Source organism: Carassius carassius, chromosome 28, assembly GCF_963082965.1.
Source record: "Carassius carassius chromosome 28, fCarCar2.1, whole genome shotgun sequence".
NCBI classification, from domain to species: Eukaryota; Metazoa; Chordata; class Actinopteri; order Cypriniformes; family Cyprinidae; genus Carassius; species Carassius carassius.
Window position 1 is genome coordinate 3,154,766 of NC_081782.1, and position 24,148 is coordinate 3,178,913.

Here is a 24,148-nt window from a genome sequence, read left to right on the forward strand (position 1 = left end):
AAAAATCATAATCACACACACACACACACACACACACACACACACATACATATATATATATATATACATACATATATATATATATATATATATATATATATATATATATATATATATATATATATATATATATATATAATATATATATAATATATATATATATATATATAGATCAGTGGGGATTTCTTTAAGACTGCAAGGGAAGCTCAGCTTCCCCTCTAATGTAAAAAAAACCCAACGGTCAAATATGTACTATTGTGTATTATGTATTGTGTTAATCAGCTACATGTCGGCTGACTCGATTTTCTTCTCATACATTCCCGTAGCATCACAGTGCATTTCCCTGTTGAAGCCGAGCGTCCATTGACTTCGATGGGGCTGCTTTGAACAGTTTTTTTCAGTGCTCCGAAGCTAGACGGTCATTGGATAAATGCTGCGATTATGTCCCGCCCACGGACGCTCAGCGTCTCTGGAGGTGAATGAAGACTGGGCTTCCGCGTGATGATTGGAGGATCTGTCGATCTCCTTTTGACTGACAGCGGTCTTCACCATAAGAAGTCGGCGAAGCTGTTTCACGCTCAGTCCCATGATCGCGGATTTCTCAAGTGTATTCGAAAGACAAACTGCGGCAATATTTCTTGATATTTGTAAAATGCAGAACCACCACAAAATTAAATTGGTAACTAAGACAGATTGAAAATGTGCGCGCGCACACACACACACACACACACACATACACACACACTATAGCCATCTAGTGGTTAAAGTGATTTATTACAATTTTTAAACTGAATTTCCCCAAAAATGGGCAAAAATCTTACATTAAACCTTATAAAATTATCCATGGTATCCCCATGTATGAAAGTTAGAAATCTGGGTCTTTTATGAAGTGAATTTTACCTGAAATGCTTTTTTCTTTTTTTGTAAAAAAAAAAAAGCCTATTTAAATAATATTTATTTATTTATAGAAATGTAAAAGATTTAAATCCTCCAAAAACTGTACAAAGTTTAGTAAAAACATAAATGAACAGAGTAAAATTATATTTGTAAAAAATTTAAATATTTTACTATTACAAAATGAAATGTTATTGTCTGGGGTCAAAAAGACCCCGAGTGTCACTACAAATGAAGACCATCAGAGGGTTATAATGTAGGCCGAAAATGAGCTTCCCCTCTTTGAAAGACCAGCAGCCGCCACTGATATATATATATATATATAAATATATATATATATATATATATATATATATATATATATATATATATATATATATATTTTTTTTTTTTTTTTTTTTTTTTTACAACAGGACAGTAAACTAAGAGACTTGCGTTTTAGACACCATATTGCCATTGTTTTTGCTCTATTTCTACAACAAAAATTTATTCCAAACACAGCCACCAAAGCAAAATTTTGCATCTCTGAGCAACATGACAGTGTTTCGTTTCTGAATGAATCAACTGTTTAAATGATTTGGTTCAATCGCAATGACTCACTTATTAACAGTGACTTGCTGACACATACTGGCCATTTTAATTTCACATTTAAAGTATCTTTTGATTTTTTTTTTTTTTATAATTAAGTTTTTATAATTTCAAATGAGTATTCAACATTTTATGTCTGGCATATCAAAACATTATTCATGCATTTGTAACTGCAGGTTAAATGCATTCTTGTCCTGCACTAAACAGTGTAATACATCTAAATGCCACGTCCGATGAAGCTTTTGCATTTCCTCTGTATTGAAAAGATGAGTTTGTTGATACTGATTTGCCAGATAACAGCCCAAATGTTTTATTATTCTAAATAACTGATTCCTTTAATTAAAAACAACTAGTTTGAGATTAATAGACCTATCCCAGGGGTGTCAAACTCAGTTCCTGGAGGGCCATAGCCCTAACCCTGCTCCAGCACACATATCATGTAGTTTTCAAATAAACCTAAATGATTAGATTAGCTGGATCAGGTGTGTTTAATTAGGGTTATATCTAAACTGTGCAGGACTGTGGCCCTCCAGGAACTGAGTTTGACACCCTTGGTCTGTCCCATTTTTGACTCCCTCCCACTGGTTAAAATGTAACGAAGTAATTTTTACTCTGAGTAAATTTTAAATGAGCTACTTTTTACTTTTACTTGAGTGGATTTTTTAGACTGGTACTTTTACTTGTACTTAAGTAAAATTTCATTAATGTAATGGTACTTTTACTTGAGTAGAATATTTTTGTACTCTTTCCACCTCTGATTATAACTATGGAAGCACATGGGTAGCGATATTCAATTTGGAATGTAATATGCAAAATGACAATGCATTTCTGTATTTACATTTACATTTTCCAATACATTTGTGCAACGTTTGGTGCAAAATGAAAATGAAAATTAAATTACATAATTTTCATTTGGCATTTTATACACCAGTTTTAATATGTAAAATGAATACTAATTTTAACACTTTATAAGTTGCAAAATTAAAATGAAAATGTATTACAGAAATGATTAGATATGTATAACATGTTCAAGCAAAAACTGTGGCAAAATTATCATTTAAATGCTATTTTTCTTAAATGCATTAACACACACAGTCAAGACACTTACGATTACATTTTCATTCAGTGTCCCGCAATGAATGTAGCAAAATTCAATGTGCACATTGAAAATGCATTCCGAGCCGATCACGTGTCCGCCCCCTCCCGACACGTCAATCACTGCGTGAACAAGGCGGGGCTTGCAGAAGGTCAAGAGACTCCTCAAGAAGAGGATTCAAGTGAGAGAACATGGACAAGACAGTTGGCCCGTGTACGTTTTGATCATTTCGGTTTATGGCTTCAATATTACATTCACACTTGTGGGCGGCGCTGAAGCGCTCCTTTCATCTGATTGGTCGAATCGCTCCAGCTTAAGCTCAGTCTTTTCATTCTTTCAGGCAGAATAAGAGTCAGTGCGAGTGAAGCACTGTAATGTCCGAAACCACCGCTCACTTTTAATTAGCATAATATTTGAATCAGATGATGCTGGCCACATAATTCGTGCTGCTGCGACTTGCAAGAGACCCCGTTAAATTATTTCTAAGATATAGTATTGTATAAATATTGTCCCACTGATAAATACAGTGCAAATAGTTCTGTCTCCTTGGATAACAGTGAAGTGGAAATAAATATAGTTAAATTTATGAAATAAAATTAAATAGGATTTTTTTGGGAAGGTAAGTCTGGCCAGTTATACAGCAACACGAGTCAGACGAGTCTGAAGATCTGAGCTGAATTTGGTGAAACATTAAAGTTCTAGTCTGTGTCAGTTACTCTCATAATAAATAATAATAATAATGTTACCTGTATTTTTCGGTATAAGTTGCATCAGTCCAAAAATACGTCATGACGAGGAAAAAAACATATATAAGTCGCATTTATTCAGAACCAAGAGAAAACATTACCGTCTACAGCCGCGAGAGGGCGCTCTGGGGTAGGCTACAGGAGCACTGAGCAGCATAAAGCTAATTTTACTATTTTTATTTCAGAAATGTAACAATATTAATTTTTACAATTATTTATTAATGTCACACACACATACCTAGTGCCTTATGACTTAAAAGATGAGAGTGGTAAATGTTACAGACATGGAACTGTTCAGTCTATTATTATTTGTTTCCACTTCACTTTTTTCCAAAGAGACAGAACTATTTGCACTGTATTTATCAGTGGGACAATATTCATACAATACTGCAACCTAGAAATAATTTGCAGGTCTCAGCAGCACGAATTATGTGCCCAGCTACATCTGATTCAAATATTATGCTAATTAACAGTGAGCGGTGATTTCAGACATTGTACAGTGTCACACTCGCACTGACTCTTATTCTGCCTGAAAGAATGAAAAGACCGAGTTGAAGGTGGAGCGATTCGACCAATCAGATGAAAGCAGCGTTTCAGCCCCGCCCACAAGTGCGAATGAAATATTGAAGCCATAAACCGAAATGATCAAAACATTTTCATTTTGCACCTTTTTTGCACCTTTTTTGCACACAAATGTATTGCAAAATGAAAATGTAACTACAGAAATGCATTGTCATTTTACATATTGCATTGTCATTTTGCATATTACATTCCAAATTGAATATCGCTACCCATGTGCTTCCATACTATAACAACGGGTTTTGTCATGCATTTAAAACGATGCCATCCCCCTCTAGTGAAGCCAATAAGGAAGTGACTAAAACTGCAATTCATCGACTGGCCGCTTGAGGCTGGCTGCAAAAGAGAGTCAATCCCATAGACTCCCCATGTTAAAATGCCCAACTTTTCAGCAGAAAAAAAACATGTTTTCAGCCTGGTGCAAAAAATTATTTTGGTCTATATAGCTAATTTTGCCCTTCATGACAACTGTGAGGGGGGTGAATTTTTTTATAACTCATCCGTTTAAATTATATTAAGCCTTAAAGTTATGCATAATTAAGGGCGTGGCCACTTGAGTGACAGGTGAATTGCCACTGCTGTCACAGCCGTCGCGCTAGGTGGGCGTGGCTTCAGCAACCAACTCCCGCCCTTTTGCCCATTTTCAATTGTCCGGGAGAGTCGCCCGGTGACGCGCTGCCAAGATGGCGACGGCTCGCTCTGCACACTCTAGGCCGGTGACACACTGGCTGCGTGGCGTCTCTGCTGCGTGCCACAAGTGTCCCAGAAGCGTGGCGGATTCTGTGTCTTTACACACCAGAAGCGTGCCTGGCGCGACGCTTTGTTGTGAAAAAATAACCAAAATAACCTGTAATAACCAATGCAATTGGTTGCCTTGTATATTTTTCACTGTTGACATTCTTTCTTGACTTAAAACTGAGCAGCTTCTGGCATTCATTGATATTCACTTGTTGTGCATGTATATATTTATGTGAATGTGTCTTAGCAATATATACAGTAATATTAACATTAACACAACTGGGTGAGGAACAGCCAAACACAGCTAACAAGGTTGCTGAAGACAGTTTACTGTGTAAAAAACATATACCACGGCAAGATGCAGCAACAAGACACAAGGTAGATGTGCTGCCCAAGCTCTGTTGAAGAAGCACAAATAAATTGAGGACTGGTCAGCAGTGTCACCCAAAGTAGCTTACTGCAGCAGATGAAAGGCACATCATGCTTACTTGCCTTGCAATCGGAAGATGGCCAGCAGTACCATCAGCTCAGAGCTGCAGAAAACTGTGGGACCCTAGTACATCCATCTATCGTCTGGAGAAGTCTGGTCAGAAGTGGCTGGCCAAGTAGAAGGTTTTAAGACAACTTTGATTCACTTTTTTGATCCATTTCAAATGTTGACTACTCTATATTATATATGCATTTATCCATCCATCCATCCATCATCCATCCATCTTCTACTGCTTATTCGGGGCCGGGTCGCGGGGGCAGCCATCTAAGCAGAGAACCCCAGACTTCCCTCTCCCTAGACACTTCCTCCAGCTCTTCTGGGGGGACACCGAGGCGTTCCCAGGCCAGCCGGAAGACATAGTCTCTCCAGCGTGTCCTAGTCTCTCCAGCGTGTCCTAGGTCTCCCCCGGGGTCTCCTCCCAGTGGGACGCGTCCAGGAGGCATCCGGAACAGATGCCCGAGCCACCTCAGCTGACCCCTCTCGATGTGGAGGAGCAGCGGCTCTACTCTGAGCTCCTCCCGGGTGCCTGAGCTTCTCACCCTATCTCTAAGGGATCGCCCAGCCACCCTGCGGAGAAAGCTCATTTCAGCCACCTGTATCCGGGATCTTGTCCTTTCGGTCATGACCCAAAGCTCATGACCATAGGTGAGAGTAGGAACGTAGATTGACCGGTAAATCGAGAGCTTTGCCTTGCGGCTCAGCTCTTTCTTCACCACGACAGACCGGTACATCGACCGCATTACTGCAGAAGCTGCACCGATCCGTCTGTCAATCTCCCGTTCCATCCTTCCCTCACTCGTGAACAAGACCCCAAGATACTTAAACTCCTCCACTTGAGGCAGGAACTCTACACCAACCTGAAGTGGGCAAGCCACCCTTTTCCGACTGAGGACCATGGCATTTATTTATTTTATTTTATATATATATATATATATATATAATAAACATTTCATATAGTGTGTTTGTGTGTACATATATGTAATGTATGTGTTTATTATATGTATGTGTGTGTGTGTGTGTGTATATATATATATATATATATATATATATATATATATAGTAAAGTTTGTTAAATGTGTATATATGATATAACCTAGAGTAGTCAACATTTGAAGTGAACCTGAAGTTGTCCTAAGCAGCCCGATCTCCCCTTCAAAATCAAACACAAAAACGGATTAATGCCCTGTTTCCGCCCCTCCCCAGAAAATAATGCTATTATATGTATGTAATGCAAGTGTCAACGTAATAATCAATGTATATTATGCGTCAATATTTACCGATAATTGCTGCAAATATAGTTGCAGCTGTCTGTCCCGCTTAAAACCATTCAAACTGGCTGACAGCGCAGAGTTGTTTGGAACTATTGAGAGCTACATGAACCACGTGACAGCGTGGTGGCGAGATCGAAGAGTGTAGCAACTCTCATATTTAACGGCTCTGTTCTATATTATAGATCAGTGAGCCGTACCAGAGCCCGTCTACGGAGAGCCTTGGCACTCCCTATTCAGCCCCATTGTATTGATTTTGGTTGCAGTTCCATTAGAATTCCACTAGGGGTGATCGCGAGCGAGTGCAGACTGAATGGGAGTCAATGGGGCTATACGGCTAAATGTGTCTCTTTCACCCGATTGCCGTTGAGAAATCTCAGATTTTATTGTAGGCTTTGCAAGTTCAACATAGGTTATAGGTCGAAAGTTGAATGAACCAGTACTATTGTCCTTTCGATTTCTTACAGGTGGGGCCGTTGTTGGCCGGAACAAGCTAGCATTCTGCTAATGAATGCTGATTGGTCAGTGACGGACTTGCGACCTGAAACTAAAGCAGAATCAGAAGAAAGAGCTCGAGCCCGTCTGAGAGTGTCCAGAGAATGTCTAATGTAGACGGGCTCTGGAATGTCTGACATTATCTTAAGGAGGACTTTCTGTCGAAGTTAATTTTTACCTCAAGTAGCAGCTGGTGTTATCGTCGATGCCACGAGTAAGGAAGCCATGAAGCGGAAGTCAGAAATTGCCGTAAAGCAGACCCTCTGGCAGTGTGAAAATATGTGACGTCATCACATTTTTGAACGCCTTTTTAGAGCAAAGTGAACTTAAAAATGCAATTTTCAGCTGAGTGTATTATCTTAGCCCCCCTTTCGAATACAACATTTAAGTTACTAGACAAAAAATTATATCCTGAGAAAAGTGGGTTTTGAGGGGTATTTCGCCATAGACCTCCATTCATTCTGCACTCGCGAGCGAGCGCCCCCGCATGGATAGAGACGTGTTACTGCAACCAATCCAGAACCCGGAAGTAAGCAGAGGGTGCCAATTCTCTTAGATTATTATTATTAGACATTCTCTGGCCGTACCCCATTTACTTACAGCCAATCATACATCATCCGGGCAAGTTACGTAATTAATATTCATAAACCAAGTGTCTGCCACTAGTGCACTTGTACAGTTTGTTCGCTGTATGAAGCCTAGATCTATCTTACGTTGTCTTCACAATCGGTGTGTTTGTGAGAACCTTCAATACTGCTTCTCATCCAAAACATCCTATAAACGTTAACTGGGAAAAAAGCCCTCTAAGGCTAAAATGGTTTCTTCCATGTTTGTTATCTGTAGACTACAAGCCAAAAGTGAAAGTTATAGGAGCCATTTCCACCAAATAACTGCGTCACGTTATCATTGCACAAAAAGTGAGTATCAAATGCATTTTTTGATACACAAAACTTGCGTGATGATTATATTTTGTAAAAAGTCTAAGCCTGTATCGAATAAAATCGAAGCGAAAGCAGATGGAGGTCGAATCCCATTTCGACGTCGCAGGGTATTAACCTAAAGCGGCTTAATGTAACCACTAAAACGACGAACTATCTTGTACTGCTTCGTAAGACTATTATTCTGACTCATTCAGCTTTAATGTTTTGTTTTTGTTGTTTTTCGTGTTGCTGCGTCACGCCACATATCCTAAAGTAGGCTTACCTATATTCCCACCCACCTGAAATTTAATCATCGAATATATCGAACAAAGAATATAACCCAGTTTTAACAAGATATAAATATAGTACACTACACCCATTGTTTACAAAAAAAAAAAAAAAATCGTAGGCGTGATGATAATGGATCATACCAAACCGTAGTGGTGGTGGGGGGAAACGAGGAGTCCAAAACAGGAAATGGTAGAAACTACTTGTAAGCGTCTTTGCTCAAACCAGTTAATCATAAGAGAACTTGACTTGTTCAAGAAAATATTTTTATAGTCTTAATCCATGCCTTCTGTCAATGTGGTGTGTTCTGACTGAATTAGGTTTACTTAACAGCAACATTTATAAATACATTCAGGATAATAAACATTCCACGTTAAATTTCTAGCCTAATTACTGTGATAGTGTTTAATATAATCAGTGTTTCTGTTATTTCCAGTCAGAGTCAGGAAGATCAGACTAATCCGACGCCACAGAGCAGCTTCATAAGGACAGAATGAGTAAAGCACAAAAAAACAAAGATGATGATTTTTCTCCAGGATCCAGGTACTCTCATTAAAGACAACATTACATCAGAAGTTAACATTTTTACTTTGTTAATACACTTTTTCTGGTTTTATTATGAAAGACACACATCAGTTGAGGTCAACAAGCCCTCTTGTTTGCTCTATTACAGTTTAGTCCAGCAAGATGGATCAGATTCTCAAGAGCCCAGCTGTGTGTCCATGAAGAGTGAATGGTCTATAGATCCTCCACCATACTTGAAGGATGGAGACAAACCACAACGTGTCAGGTACATAGCTGCTTATGGTTTTACCATGACCTCTTGTGGTCTCTCCCAGTCTCTTAATGGTTTTATAAAATATCAGCAGTAATATGAAAAACCCCACCAACATTCATTAAATATTGGGAATTTTGGACATTTGTTTAAATCTGTTGTGTTAAACAAAAACCTGATTTGAAATTGAACGTATTATCAAATTAGCCACAATGAGTAGTAAACAACATGTGAAAGAATGAATAATGTTGTGGGGATAATATCTGTAACTTCCGGTTCCGTAGTTCTGCATTCGAAGGTTCTTGCTCATGGATTCACATCATAAAGGATAAATATATGATAACTTAAAAAGTTAAATGTAACCTCTGTTCTGTTATTGGTCAGTTCAGCAGAAAAGATCAGGCAGAGAGTCCAGCTCTGTGTCTATGAAGAGTGACTGGTCTATAGATCCTCCACCATACTTGAAGGATGGAAACAAACTGCAAAGTGTCAGGTACACAGTTGCTTAATGGTTTTATAGAATGGCAGCCAAAAAACCTCAATATTTGATTAATAGTTACATTTATTTATCATAACTATAAACAGGGGTGCACATAATTTTCAAGGGGTAATCAGTCTTACTTTTCCAATACAAATAAGAACAGTCTTGGAAGAAAAAAAAAAGTGGCAACTTTTTTAAGTGGCAACCTCCTAAAAAAACTTCATTCTGCGGCGCCACTTCAAGCTCTTGCTGGATCCACTTCTCAGCTATCAAATAGAGCAGTAGGACCCAATCCTGGTCCTGGAGAACCCCTGACACTGCACATTTTATATGTCTCCCTATTCAAACACACCTGATTCAACTCATCAGCTCATTAATGAAGACCTCAAATGTGTGTGTCAGATAAGAGAGACGCCAAAAACATGTAGTGTTGGGGGTTTTCCAGGATCAGGATTGGGAACCACTGCACTAGAGGAACCTCTGTACTTCCTCAACAGACCACGAAACAACCATTTTTTTGGTTGTTAAAAAAGGTGTTCAATGGTGCAGGTAGTGGCGACTCTCTCCAGCTAATCAGTGAACAGCAGTGTTTACACGTCACAGTACGGTTTGATTGGATCCTCAGCCAAGGTGGCACTGAAAAAGGTAATGTACCCAGTGAACTGTTCAGCCATACTGAACTGTACCATGTCTTATCATGCAGTGGTAAATCACCAGTAGTGTGACCCATTAAAAATAACTATGAAATTATATATATATATATATAATTATATAAATTAATAATAGTGATGTTATAATTATTTTTTAAATAAAATAATAAAGTGTGATGATAATACTATTGTATTTTAAAATAAAAATGGAGTATTAAATAAAAATACAATTATGTTACAGTAAATGTATGTGTAAAATGCTAATATTTACTTTTTTAGATATATACATTTTTATAATTTTCAAGTTTTACATTGGCAAGCTTTTATTTTGGCAGGTTGTCGGCAAGTAAGTATAGATTCAAAGTATCTGATTGTTGATTTACTTTATGCTGTTTTAAGGCGAACGAAGCGTTCCTCACCAGCGTTAACAGAACTCATCAGTAAGAAAATGAAATATGATGAGTCGATGAATCAACCACAAGTCATCAATGAAAGCATGTATCCTGGTGTCAGGTAAAATACAAGGTCTTGATGTTGCAAAGATTCATCATATCATTTATAATCAATAACATGATTATTAATTGTATGGTTTGCCTTTATTTGACTTCTGCAGTTTTATATATGTAATGTGATTCATATTTAAATTTTACAGCCATGAAGTCCTAAACACATTAAGATCCAAACTGAAGAAACAGTTTCAGTGTCTTCTTGAAGGAACAGCAAAGCAAAGAAACCAAACACTCTTAAATGAGATCTACATAGAGCTCTACATCACAGAGAGTGAGAGTGGAGAGATCAGTAATGAACACGAGGTGAGACAGCTTGAGACACAATCCAGGAGAGCAGCAACAGAGGACACACCGATCAAATGCAGTGACATCTTTAGAGCTTTACCTGGACAAGACAAACCCATCAGAACTGTGCTGACAAAAGGAGTCGCTGGCATTGGAAAAACAGTCTCTGTGCAGAAGTTCATCCTGGACTGGGCTGAAGGACAAGAGAATCAGGACGTCCAGCTCATATTTCCACTTCCTTTCAGAGAAATCAATCTGATGAAGGACAAAACACTCAGTCTTTCAGATCTTATTCATGTATTTTTCCCTGAAATAAAAGAAATAGACTTTTTCAGTGATGAATATAAAGTGTTGTTCATCTTTGATGGTCTGGACGAGTGTCGTCTGTCTCTGGATCTGATGTCTCGGACATCAGAGCGATGTGAGGTTGTGTGATGTAAGGGAATCAGCATCAGTGAACGTGCTGCTGAAGAACCTCATTGTGGGGAATCTGCTTCCCTCTGCTCTCATCTGGATCACCTCCAGACCAGCAGCAGCTGATCTCATCCCCTCTGAGTGTGTCCATCGAGTGACAGAGGTACGAGGCTTCAGTGATCCACAGAAGGAGGAATACTTCAGGAAGAGAATCAGAGATCAGAGTCTGGCCGATAGGATCATCTCACACCTGAAATCTTCAAGGAGCCTCTTCATCATGTGCCACATCCCAGTCTTCTGCTGGATCTCAGCCGCTGTTCTGGAGAAGATGTTGAGTCAAGCAGAGAGTGGAGAGATTCCCAAGACTCTCACTCAGATGTACACACACTTCCTGATGGCACAGATTAACATCAAAGACACAAAGTACAACGAGAAGAAGGACACAGACAAAGAGATGGTTTTCAAATTAGGAAAACTTGCATATGAGCAACTGGAAAAAGGCAATGTGATCTTCTATGAGGAAGACCTGAGAGAGTGTGGCATTGATGTGACAGAAGCATCAGTGTACTCAGGATTGTGCACTCAGATCTTCAGAGAGGAGTTTGGCTTGAATCAGGTGAAGGTCTTCTGCTTTGTTCATCTGAGCGTTCAGGAACATCTAGCGGCTCTATATGTGCACCTCTCCTGTACAAACCACAACATAAATGTGTTTGAGTCAGACAGAAAACGTGGTTGGTTGTCTAGAATTAAGGACTGGTTTCAGTCAAAAAACGTTTCATTATCAGTGTTGCATCAGAGTGCAGTGAATGAGGCTCTACAGAGTACAAATGGACATCTGGATCTTCTCCTGCGGTTTCTTCTGGGTCTGTCAGTGAAGTCTAATCAGGGTCTTCTACAAGGACTAATGAAACAGACAAGAGGGAGCTCTGAGAGCAATGAGGAAACGGTTGAGTATATCAAGAAGAAGATCAGGAGCAGTCGCTCTCCAAAAAAATCCATCAACCTGTTCCACTGTCTGAATGAACTAGGTGACCATTCAGTAGTGGAGGAAATACAACAGTACCTGAAATCTGGAACATTAGCTGAAGCCAAACTCACTTCTTTGCAGTGGTCAGCTTTAATGTTTTTCTTGTTGACATTAAAGCAAATGAGCGATGTGTTTGAGCTGAATAAATTTGTTGGAAGAGAAAATGCATCAGATAAAGACGTTCGGAAGCTGCTTCCTGTGATTAAAGAATCCAGATCAGCACAGTAAGTAACACTGATGAAAACACTATCAAAACATTTTACTGAAAGTGTGTTGTAGGATTTGTGAACCTCTGTTAGTACTGACCCAAGTTTCCAATGACATTGCTTGTAAGCCTTTCTTCTAGATTTGATAACATATTTTGATATATGATGCCATGAGGCTGTTGTTTAACATATAAAAGCACAAATTAAAACAGCCATGAATATCATTATTATTAAATACAATTATTATTATTATTATTACTCAGTGGTTTCACCACTAGAGTTTGCCTCCCTGAAGATGTAATTTGCTAAAGTAAAAAAAAAAAGTGAAAAAGCATAATAGGACTCATTAAGTATTTTTGGTTGTTGTTGTTGTTGTTTTACTGTTACAGTGTTGAATTTACTGTACTTAAATAATCAATCTCTCTACAGTTTGGATGGCTGTAATATCACAGCTAAAGGTTGTGCTGCTCTGGCTTCAGTTCTGAGATCAAACTCCTCAAACCTGAGAGAACTGGATCTGTCCAGGAATAAAATACTAGATTTGGGAATGAAGCATCTCTCTGATGGACTTAAGGATTCTCACTGTAAACTTGAGAAACTAAAGTAAGATCATCTCTTTGATGCTTTTTATTCCTGTGTGAGATAAGACATGTGCATTAATTGATCAAAAGTGACAGTAAATACATATGTAATGTTACAAATGATTCCAGTAAAAAAACAAAAACAATGCCGTTCCTTTGAGTTCATTATTCTTCAAAGAATCCTGAAAAATAATTTTACAGTTTCCACAAAAGTGTGAAGCAGCACCGTTTTCAGCATTTATAATAATCAGAAATGCTTCTCAATCAGCAAATCAGCATATTAGCATGAGTTCTGAAGGATGATGTGACACTGAATTTTCAGCATTATTGCTTCATTCTTCAGCTTTGAACACAATAAATTAGATTTTAACATATTACAACGAGAAACAGTTATTTTAAATTGTAATAAAATACAAAATATAAATGTCTTTACTGTATTTTCTTCTTTCAGAAATGTAGGTAGTTTTGTGATATAAAAGTTTGAGAGTGAAAATTGTCCTTGTTCTCTACAGGTTGAGAGATTGTGGTGTCACAGGTGAAGGTTGTGCTGCTCTGGCTTCAGCTTTAAGATCAAACCCTGAACACCTGAGAGAACTAGATCTGTCTGGGAATAAACTAAGAGATTCTGAAGTGCAGTTACTTTCTGATCTAAAAGATGATCCAGATTATAAACTAGCAAAACTGCAATACTGTGAGTTTATTTTTATTATAAGCTTTTAAATGGATTCACAGGCCTTGTATATGTGTAAGTGGAGAACATAAAAGATAAGATTTTCATGAATATCTTTGACTATAATATTAATATGCTAATATCTCTGGCTGTGTTTTTTTTCTGAAATGGATCTGCTGATGTGATGTGACAGCAGTAATCTCTCATACTGTCTGTGTGTTTTACTTTAGGACTGAGTACAGTATAAAGACATCAATCCTGTTTCCTCAGGATCAGCTGATGTTGAACAAGGACCTGATACAGAGACGTCACAATCAGCAGAGACTGAAATAATTATGAATCTAGCACCTGTGTATTTTACTTTATATTTCTCATGAATTAATGTAAGACCATTACATTACCAGTGGGCTGGTTCTGAAATAGCTTACTACTCTTTCTATTTCTGCTAAATAAAGAAAAATATGCCATAAATAGTTCAAGTTGTTTTATGATACTGTAGATAGATGCCATTTCTTTTGCAAGTATTGTTTGTTCTCCGTTTTGGGGTTAGAGTTAGAGAAGTTAAGATGCTTTTCTTTTTATATATTTAATTTCTTTTAAGTAATTTAGCGGGTTTTAGTTTAGCTATTTTAGCCTGGTCCACCGCTGAAGTCAATCAGTATTTTTTTCTTTTCTCTTTTTTTTCTTTCTTTTTAATAATGCTGTTTTAGGTTTGTGTATTTTTTTTTCCAAGACATTGTTAGATCCCAGTGTTATCTGTTGTAGCTATACAAGGATTTGATTTCAAAATCTGTATCATAGCTATTCAACTATTTCATGTTATGAATTTAACCTCAGTGTGATCTTAAACCTGTTAACTGTGACGGGACGCCTACATTTACTTCACTATATTACAATTAAATCTAATCTAATGTTGACAAGCTATATATCGTTGGAAAGGTCTAAGACTCCCAAATATATATTTTACCAATGTTTTTGTTAAAAATTATGCAGGAAAAGTAATAGATTAATTTATGACAAGAGTGCACCCTCATAAATCTACATGATAACAGGTGTTCTGACCTTTGTTAAAAAAAAATTAATTCTTCGTTGCCTTTTTCTTTATCACATTTTAGAAATCATCAGAAATTATTTATTAACTGAAAGCTTAAAATCTCAAAATTCATCCTTTAAAACCCATTTTAAAATCAGACATTTCATTACCATGTAAATGATACATCAATATCATGTTACAAAATGTTTTCATTCATGAATTATAAAAATTTAAGTTTGGGTTGTGCACTACAAAGCCTGTGTTCAAAAATGTGAGTGACAGTTAAGGGGAAAGTAAATCTGAGTTTGTGGTGACTTCAATTAAAATAAAAATAAAGAATACTATAATCTTAATTATAGTGAAGAAGGATTTTGAGAATCAGTAATCAGTGTTGAGTTCTACTGCAAGGTTAACCCTGACTGGTTTACATGTTTCAAAATGATAACCAGTTACATTAATAAAGTAATTAAAATAGTTACTACTTATTACATTTTAAATAGGGTAATCTGTTGGCTATTAAATTTCCAAAATAACCTGCTCAACACCAATTTAGGAACAAGCATGTTCCAATTACAAATGGAGGTCGACCAATTTTGGATTTTACTGATACCAATAGCTAGCCACAATAATACAGATTAATCAACCAATGCTGAACAGAAACTAAAATTGTGTTCAATTAAAAATTAAAAAAAAGGACTGAACCATACTTTGCAGTTTAATACAACATTTTATTTTAATTAAATATTCATCATTAAAGTCAGTTCATAGTTTTTTAATGTTGACAAAAGCAAGTTTTTAAATGTTGAAATTAACACACTCAAACAAGGAGCAAAACTTATATTCTACAGCTTTTATCAATCTTAGTTAATGTTACAAATGGACTATTTCATTCATTCATTCACTTTATTTATAGAGTAGTTTAACTTTATTATGTTATGGCCAATGACTATAACTTTGTACATACCTCACTCAGACATGTGCCTGTTTTCGGTGATGTGATATATTTCAGACTGTCCAAGACATTTTCAATCACGCCGACGCCCTCTCGGCTGTTAGAGTCCAGTTCTGTCACAGAAAGACAGGTGTGATTTATTTTAACGCAGAATAAATTAATGTCTGTCAGGTAATGGTGCCATTTTATGCGTGGTATTAAAAATAAATCGCGCTCTTAAAAAAAACAGTAAACTGTATATACTAGTATTGCATTCTGAAAAAAACTGAATGTTCGTTATAAAGGGGAGGGAGGAGAAGGGAACCTCCATCTGCAGAAAAACCGAGGAAACCCCGCCTGCACAGTGCAACCCCGTCAGCCCCGAGCATTAAAGTGCCCGTTATCACATCGCTGACATTTAGACCGTTACACTGTTTCATGACATCAGATTCAACAGCTAAAACTAAGATTAGGAAGGTATATGAAGGTCACAGTAAGCGTTCCGTAACCGTTTATGTGACCAAACATTTACATCCATCAAAATACATTATAACTATGGAAGCACATGGGTAGCGATATTCAATTTGGAATGTAATATGTAAAATGTCAATGCATTTCTGTATTTACATTTACATTTTCCAATACATTTGTGCAACGTTTGGTGCAAAATCAAAATGAAAATTAAATTACATAATTTTCATTTGGCATTTCATACACCAGTTTTAATATGTAAAATGAATACTAATTTTAACACTTTATAAGTTGCAAAATTAAAATGAAAATGTATTACAGAAATGATTAGATATGTATAACATGTTCAAGCAAAAACTGTGGCAAAATTATCATTTAAATGCTATTTTTCTTAAATGCATTAACACACACAGTCAAGACACTTACGATTACATTTTCATTCAGTGTCCCGCAATGAATGTAGCAAAATTCAATGTGCACATTGAAAATGCATTCCGAGCCGATCACGTGTCCGCCCCCTCGCGCCACGTCAATCACTGCGTGAACAAGGCGGGGCTTGCAGAAGGTCAAGAGACTCAAATCTCAAGAAGAGGATTCAAGTGAAATAACATGGACAAGACCGTTGGTCCGTGTACGGTTTGATCATTTCGGTTTATGGCTTCAATATTACATTCGCACTTGTGGGCGGCGCTGAAGCGCTCCTTTCATCTGATTGGTCGAATCGCTCCAGCTTAAGCTCAGTCTTTTCATTCTTTCAGGCAGAATAAGAGTCAGTGCGAGTGAAGCACTGTAATGTCCGAAACCACCGCTCACTTTTAATTAGCATAATATTTGAATCAGTTGATGCTGGCCACATAATTCGTGCTGCTGCGACTTGCAAGAGACCCCGTTAAATTATTTCTAGGTTATAGTATTGTATAAATATTGTCCCACTGATAAATACAGTGCAAATAGTTCTGTCTCCTTGGATAACAGTGAAGTGGAAATAAATATAGTTAAATTTATGAAATAAAATTAAATAGGAGTTTTTTGGGAAGGTAAGTCTGGCCAGTTATACAGCAACACGAGTCAGACGAGTCTGAAGATCTGAGCTGAATTTGGTGAAACATTAAAGTTCTAGTCTGTGTCAGTTACTCTCATAATAAATAATAATAATAATGTTACCTGTATTTTTCGGTATAAGTTGCATCAGTCCAAAAATACGTCATGACGAGGAAAAAAACATATATAAGTTGCATTTATTCAGAACCAAGAGAAAACATTACCGTCTACAGCCGCGAGAGGGCGCTCTGGGGTAGGCTACAGGAGCACTGAGCAGCATAAAGCTAATTTTACTATTTTTATTTCAGAAATGTAACAATATTAATTTTTACAATTATTTATTAATGTCACACACACATACCTAGTGCCTTATGACTTAAAAGATGAGAGTGGTAAATGTAACAGACATGGAACTGTTCAGTCTATTATTATTTGTTTCCACTTCACTTTTTTCCAAAGAGACAGAACTATTTGCACTGTATTTATCAGTGGGACAATATTCATACAATACTGCAACCTAGAAATAATTTGCAGGTCTCAGCAGCACGAATTATGTGCCCAGCTATCTGATTCAAATATTATGCTAATTAACAGTGAGCGGTGATTTCAGACATTATTACAGTGTCACACTCGCACTGACTCTTATTCTGCCTGAAAGAATGAAAAGACCGAGTTGAAGGTGGAGCGATTCGACCAATCAGATGAAAGCAGCGTTTCAGCCCCGCCCACAAGTGCGAATGAAATATTGAAGCCATAAACCGAAATGATCAAAACATATTCATTTTCATTTTCATTTTGCACCAAACGTTGCACAAATGTATTGGAAAATGAAAATGTAAATACAGAAATGCATTGTCATTTTACATATTGCATTGTCATTTTGCATATTACATTCCAAATTGAATATCGCTACCCATGTGCTTCCATACTATAACAACGGGTTTTGTCATGCATTTAAAACGATGCCATCCCCCTCTAGTGAAGCCAATAAGGACAAGTAGGGCGAAGTGACTAAAACTGCAATTCATCGACTGGCCGCTTGAGGCTGGCTGCAAAAGAGAGTCAATCCCATAGACTCCCCATGTTAAAATGCCCAACTTTTCAGCAGAAAAAAAACATGTTTTCAGCCTGGTGCAAAAAATTATTTTGGTCTATATAGCTAATTTTGCCCTTCATGACAACTGTGAGGGGGGTGAATTTTTTTATAACTCATCCGTTTAAATTATATTAAGCCTTAAAGTTATGCATAATTAAGGGCGTGGCCACTTGAGTGACAGGTGAATTGCCACTGCTGTCACAGCCGTCGTGCTAGGTGGGCGTGGCTTCAGCAACCAACTCCCGCCCTTTTGCCCATTTTCAATTGTCCGGGAGAGTCGCCCGGTGACGCGCTGCCAAGATGGCGACGGCTCGCTCTGCACACTTTAGGCCGGTGACACACTGGCTGCGTGGCGTCTCTGCTGCGTGCCACAAGTGTCCCAGAAGCGTGGCGGATTTTGTGTCTTTACACACCAGAAGCGTGCCTGGCGCGGCGCTTTGTTGTGAAAAAATAACCAAAATAACCTGTAATAACCAATGCAATTGGTTGCCTTGTATATTTTTCACTGTTGACATTCTTTCTTGACTTAAAACTGAGCAGCTTCTGGCATTCATTGATATTCACTTGTTGTGCATGTATATATTTATGTTAATGTGTCTTAGCAATATATACAGTAATATTAACATTAACACAACTGGGTGAGGAACAGCCAAACACAGCTAACAAGGTTGCTGAAGACAGTTTACTGTGTAAAAAACATATACCACGGCAAGACGCAGCAACAAGACACAAGGTAGATGTGCTGCCCAAGCTCTGTTGAAGAAGCACAAATAAATTGAGGACTGGTCAGCAGTGTCACCCAAAGAAGCTTACTGCAGCAGATGAAAGGCACATCATGCTTACTTGCCTCGCAATCGGAAGATGGCCAGCAGTACCATCAGCTCAGAGCTGCAGAAAACTGTGGGACCCTAGTACATCCATCTATCGTCTGGAGAAGTCTGGTCAGAAGTGGCTGGCCAATTCCTAAGTAGAAGGTTTTAAGACAACTTTGATTCACTTTTTTGATCCATTTCAAATGTTGACTACTCTATATTATATATGCATTTATCCATCCATCCATCCATCCATCTTCTACCGCTTATCCGGGGCCGGGTCGTGGGGGCAGCAGTCTAAGCAGAGAACCCCAGACTTCCCTCTCCCTAGACACTTCCTCCAGCTCTTCTGGGGGGACACCGAGGCGTTCCCAGGCCAGCCTGGAGACATAGTCTCTCCAGCGTGTCCTAGTTCTCCCCCGGGGTCTCCTCCCAGTGGGACGCGCCGGGAACACCTTCCCGGGAAGGCGTCCAGGAGGCATCCGGAACAGATGCCCGAGCCACCTCAGCTGACCCCTCTCGATGTGGAGGAGCAGCGGCTCTACTCTGAGCTCCTCCCGGGTGAGCTCCTCCCTATCTCTAAGGGATCGCCCAGCCACCCTGCGGAGAAAGCTCATTTCAGCCACCTGTATCCGGGATCTTGTCCTTTCGGTCATGACCCAAAGCTCATGACCATAGGTGAGAGTAGGAACGTAGATTGACCGGTAAATCGAGAGCTTTGCCTTGCGGCTCAGCTCTTTCTTCATCCGCGACAGACCGGTCCATCGACCGCATTACTGCAGAAGCTGCACCGATCCGTCTGTCAATCTCCCGTTCCATCCTTCCCTCACTCGTGAACAAGACCCCAAGATACTTAAACTCCTCCACTTGAGGCAGGAACTCTCCACCAACCTGAAGTGGGCAAGCCACCCTTTTCCGACTGAGGACCATGGCATTTATTTATTTTATTATATATATATATATATATATATATATATATATATATATATATATATATATATATATATATAATAAACATTTCATATAGTGTGTTTGTGTGTACATATATGTAATGTATGTGTTTATTATATGTATGTGTGTGTGTGTGTGTGTGTATATATATATATATATATATATATATATATATATATATATAGTAAAGTTTGTTAAATGTGTATATATAACCTAGAGTAGTCAACATTTGAAGTGAACCTGAAGTTGTCCTAAGCAGCCCCGATCTCCCCTTCAAAATCAAACACAAAAACGGATTAATGCCGTGTTTCCGCCCCTCCCCAGAAAATAATGCTATTATATGTATGTAATGCAAGTGTCAACGTAATAATCAATGTATATTATGCGTCAATATTTACCGATAATTGCTGCAAATATAGTTGCAGCTGTCTGTCCCGCTTAAAACCATTCAAACTGGCTGACAGCGCGGAGATGTTTGGAACTATTGAGAGCTACATGAACCACGTGACAGCGTGGCGGCGAGATCGAAGAGTGTAACAACTCTCATATTTAACGGCTCTGTTCTATATTATAGATCAGTGAGCCGTACCAGAGCCCGTCTACGGAGAGCCTTGGCACTCCCTATTCAGCCCCATTGTATTGATTTTGGAATTCCACTGGGGGTGATCGCGAGCGAGTGCAGACTGAATGGGAGTCAATGGGGCTATACGGCTAAATGTGTCTCTTTCACCCGATTGCCGTTGAGAAATCTCAGATTTTATTGTAGGCTTTGCAAGTTCAACATAGGTTATAGGTCGAAAGTTGAATGAACCAGTACTATTGTCCTTTCGATTTCTTACAGGTGGGGCCGTTGTTGGCCGGAACAAGCTAGCATTCTGCTAATGAATGCTGATTGGTCAGTGACGGACTTGCGACCTGAAGCTAAAGCAGAATCAGAAGAAAGAGCTCGAGCCCGTCTGAGAGTGTCCAGAGAATGTCTAATGTAGACGGGCTCTGGAATGTCTGACATTATCTTAAGGAGGACTTTCTGACTGTCGAAGTTAATTTTTACCTCAAGTAGCAGCTGGTGTTATCGTCGATGCCACGAGTAACGAAGCCATGAAGCGGAAGTCAGAAATTGCCGTAAAGCAGACCCTCTGGCAGTGTGACAAAATATGTGACGTCATCACATTTTGGAACGCCTTTTAGGAGCAGATAAGTGAACTTAAAAATGCAATTTTCAGCTGAGTGTATTATCTTAGCCCCCCTTTCGAATACAACATTTAAGTTACTAGACAAAAAATTATATCCTGAGAAAAGTGGGTTTTGAGGGGTATTTCGCCATAGACCTCCATTCATTCTGCACTCGCGAGCGAGCGCCCCCGCATGGATAGAGACGTGTTACTGCAACCAATCCAGAACCCGGAAGTAAGCAGAGGGTGCCAATTCTCTTAGATTATTATTTTTAGACATTCTCTGGCCGTACCCCATTTACTTACAGCCAATCATACATCATCCGGGCAAGTTACGTAATTAATATCCATAAACCAAGTGTCTGCCACTAGTGCACTTGTACAGTTTGTTCGCAGTATGAAGCCTAGATCTATCTTACGTTGTCTTCACAATCGGTGTGTTTGTGAGAACCTTCAATACCGCTTCTCATCCAAAACATCCTATAAACGTTAACTGGGAAAAAAGCCCTCTAAGACTAAAATGGTTTCTTCCATGTTTGTTATCTGTAGACTACAAGCCAAAAGTGAAAGTTATAGGAGCCATTTCCACCAAATAACTGCGTCACGTTATCATTGCACAAAAAGTGAGTATCAAATGCATTTTTTGATACACAAAACTTGCGTGATGATTATATTTAGTAAAAAGTCTAAGCCTGTATCGAATAAAATCGAAGCGAAAGCAGATGAAGGTCGAATCCCATTTCGACGTCGCAGGGTATTAACCTAAAGCGGCTTAATGTAACCACTTAAACGACGAACTATCTTGTACTGCTTCTTAAGACTATTATTCTGACTCATTCAGCTTTAATGTTTTGTTTTTGTTGTTTTTCGTGTTGCTGCGTCACGCCACATATCCTAAAGTAGGCTTACCTATATTCCCACCCACCTGAAATTTAATCATCGAATATATCGAACAAAGAATATAACCCAGTTTTAACAAGATATAAATATAGTACACTACACCCATTGTTTACAAAAAAAAAAAAAAAAAAAATCGTAGGCGTGATGATAATGGATCATACCAAACCGTAGTGGTGGTGGGGGGAAACGAGGAGTCCAAAACAGGAAATGGTAGAAACTACTTGTAAGCGTTTTTGCTCAAACCAGTTGATCATAAGAGAACTTGACTTGTTCAAGAAAATATTTTTATAGTCTTAATCCATGCCTTCTGTCAATGTGGTGTTATGACTGAATTAGGTTTACTTAACAGCAACATTTATAAATATATTCAGGATAATAAACATTCCACGTTAAATTTCTAGCCTAATTACTGTGATAGTGTTTAATATAATCAGTGTTTCTGTTATTTCCAGTCAGAGTCAGGAAGATCAGACTAATCCGACGCCACAGAGCAGCTTCATAAGGACAGAATGAGTAAAGCACAAAAAAACAAAGATGATGATTTTTCTCCAGGATCCAGGTACTCTCATTATAGACAACATTACATCAGAAGTTAACATTTTTACTTTGTTAATACACTTTTTCTGGTTTTATTATGAAAGACACACATCAGTTGAGGTCAACAAGCCCTCTTGTTTGCTCTATTACAGTTTAGTCCAGCAAGATGGATCAGATTCTCAAGAGCCCAGCTGTGTGTCCATGAAGAGTGAATGGTCTATAGATCCTCCACCATACTTGAAGGATGGAGACAAACCACAACGTGTCAGGTACATAGCTGCTTATGGTTTTACCATGACCTCTTGTGGTCTCTCCCAGTCTCTTAATGGTTTTATAAAATAGCAGCAGTAATATGAAAAACCCCACCAACATTCATTAAATATTGGGAATTTTGGACATTTGTTTAAATCTGTTGTGTTAAACAAAAACCTGATTTGAAATTGAACGTATTATCAAATTGGCCACAATGAGTAGTAAACAAACATGTGAAAGAATGAATAATGTTGTGGGGATAATATCTGTAACTTCCGGTTCTGTAGTTCTGCATTCGAAGGTTCTTGCTCATGGATTCACATCATAAAGGATAAATATATGATAACTTAAAAAGTTAAATGTAACCTCTGTTCTGTTATAGGTCAGTTCAGCAGAAAAGATCAGGCAGAGAGTCCAGTTCTGTGTCTATGAAGAGTGACTGGTCTATAGATCCTCCACCATACTTGAAGGATGGAAACAAACTGCAAAGTGTCAGGTACACAGTTGCTTAATGGTTTTATAGAATGGCAGCCAAAAAACCTCAATATTTGATTAATAGTTACATTTATTTATCATAACTATAAACAGGGGTGCACATAATTTTCAAGGGGTAATCAGTCTTACTTTTCCAATACAAATAAGAACAGTCTTGGAAGAAAAAAAAAATGGATTCACGTTTTAAGACTTGTCTAACCAGTTTATGCAACCAGACCTTGGTCTGGTCCTTAAACTGAACATATGGCAATTTTCCACTGCGTGGAACGACTCGGCTCGGCACGGTTTGGGTTTCCCCTGCAGTTAAATAACGCTTTAAGTGGCAACCTCCTAAAAAAACTTCATTCTGCGGCGCCACTTCAAGCTCTTGCTGGATCCACTTCTCAGCTATCAAATAGAGCAGTAGGACCCAATCCTGGTCCTGGAGAACCCCTGACACTGCACATTTTATATGTCTCCCTATTCAAACACACCTGATTCAACTCATCAGCTCATTAATGAAGACCTCAAATGTGTGTGTCAGATAAGAGAGACGCCAAAAACATGTAGTGTTGGGGGTTTTCCAGGATCAGGATTGGGAACCACTGCACTAGAGGAACCTCTGTACTTCCTCAACAGACCACGAAACAACCATTTTTTTGGTTGTTAAAAAAGGTGTTCAATGGTGCAGGTAGTGGCGACTCTCTCCAGCTAATCAGTGAACAGCAGTGTTTACACGTCACAGTACGGTTTGATTGGATCCTCAGCCAAGGTGGCA

General features: G+C 38.4%; 1 protein-coding gene and 2 pseudogenes across 1 annotated transcript in view; all 3 read left to right on the forward strand.

Annotated features, from left to right (window-relative positions):
* Positions 1 to 24,148, forward strand: part of LOC132107724 (phenylalanine--tRNA ligase beta subunit-like) — a 297,726-nt gene that overhangs the window by 88,587 nt on the left and 184,991 nt on the right. The gene's annotated exons all lie outside the window — the stretch shown is intronic.
* The window catches only part of LOC132107738 (NACHT, LRR and PYD domains-containing protein 12-like), a 33,433-nt pseudogene that overhangs the window by 6,523 nt on the left and 2,762 nt on the right, over positions 1 to 24,148 (forward strand).
* LOC132107541 (NLR family CARD domain-containing protein 3-like) lies at positions 8,868 to 11,597 on the forward strand (annotated as a pseudogene).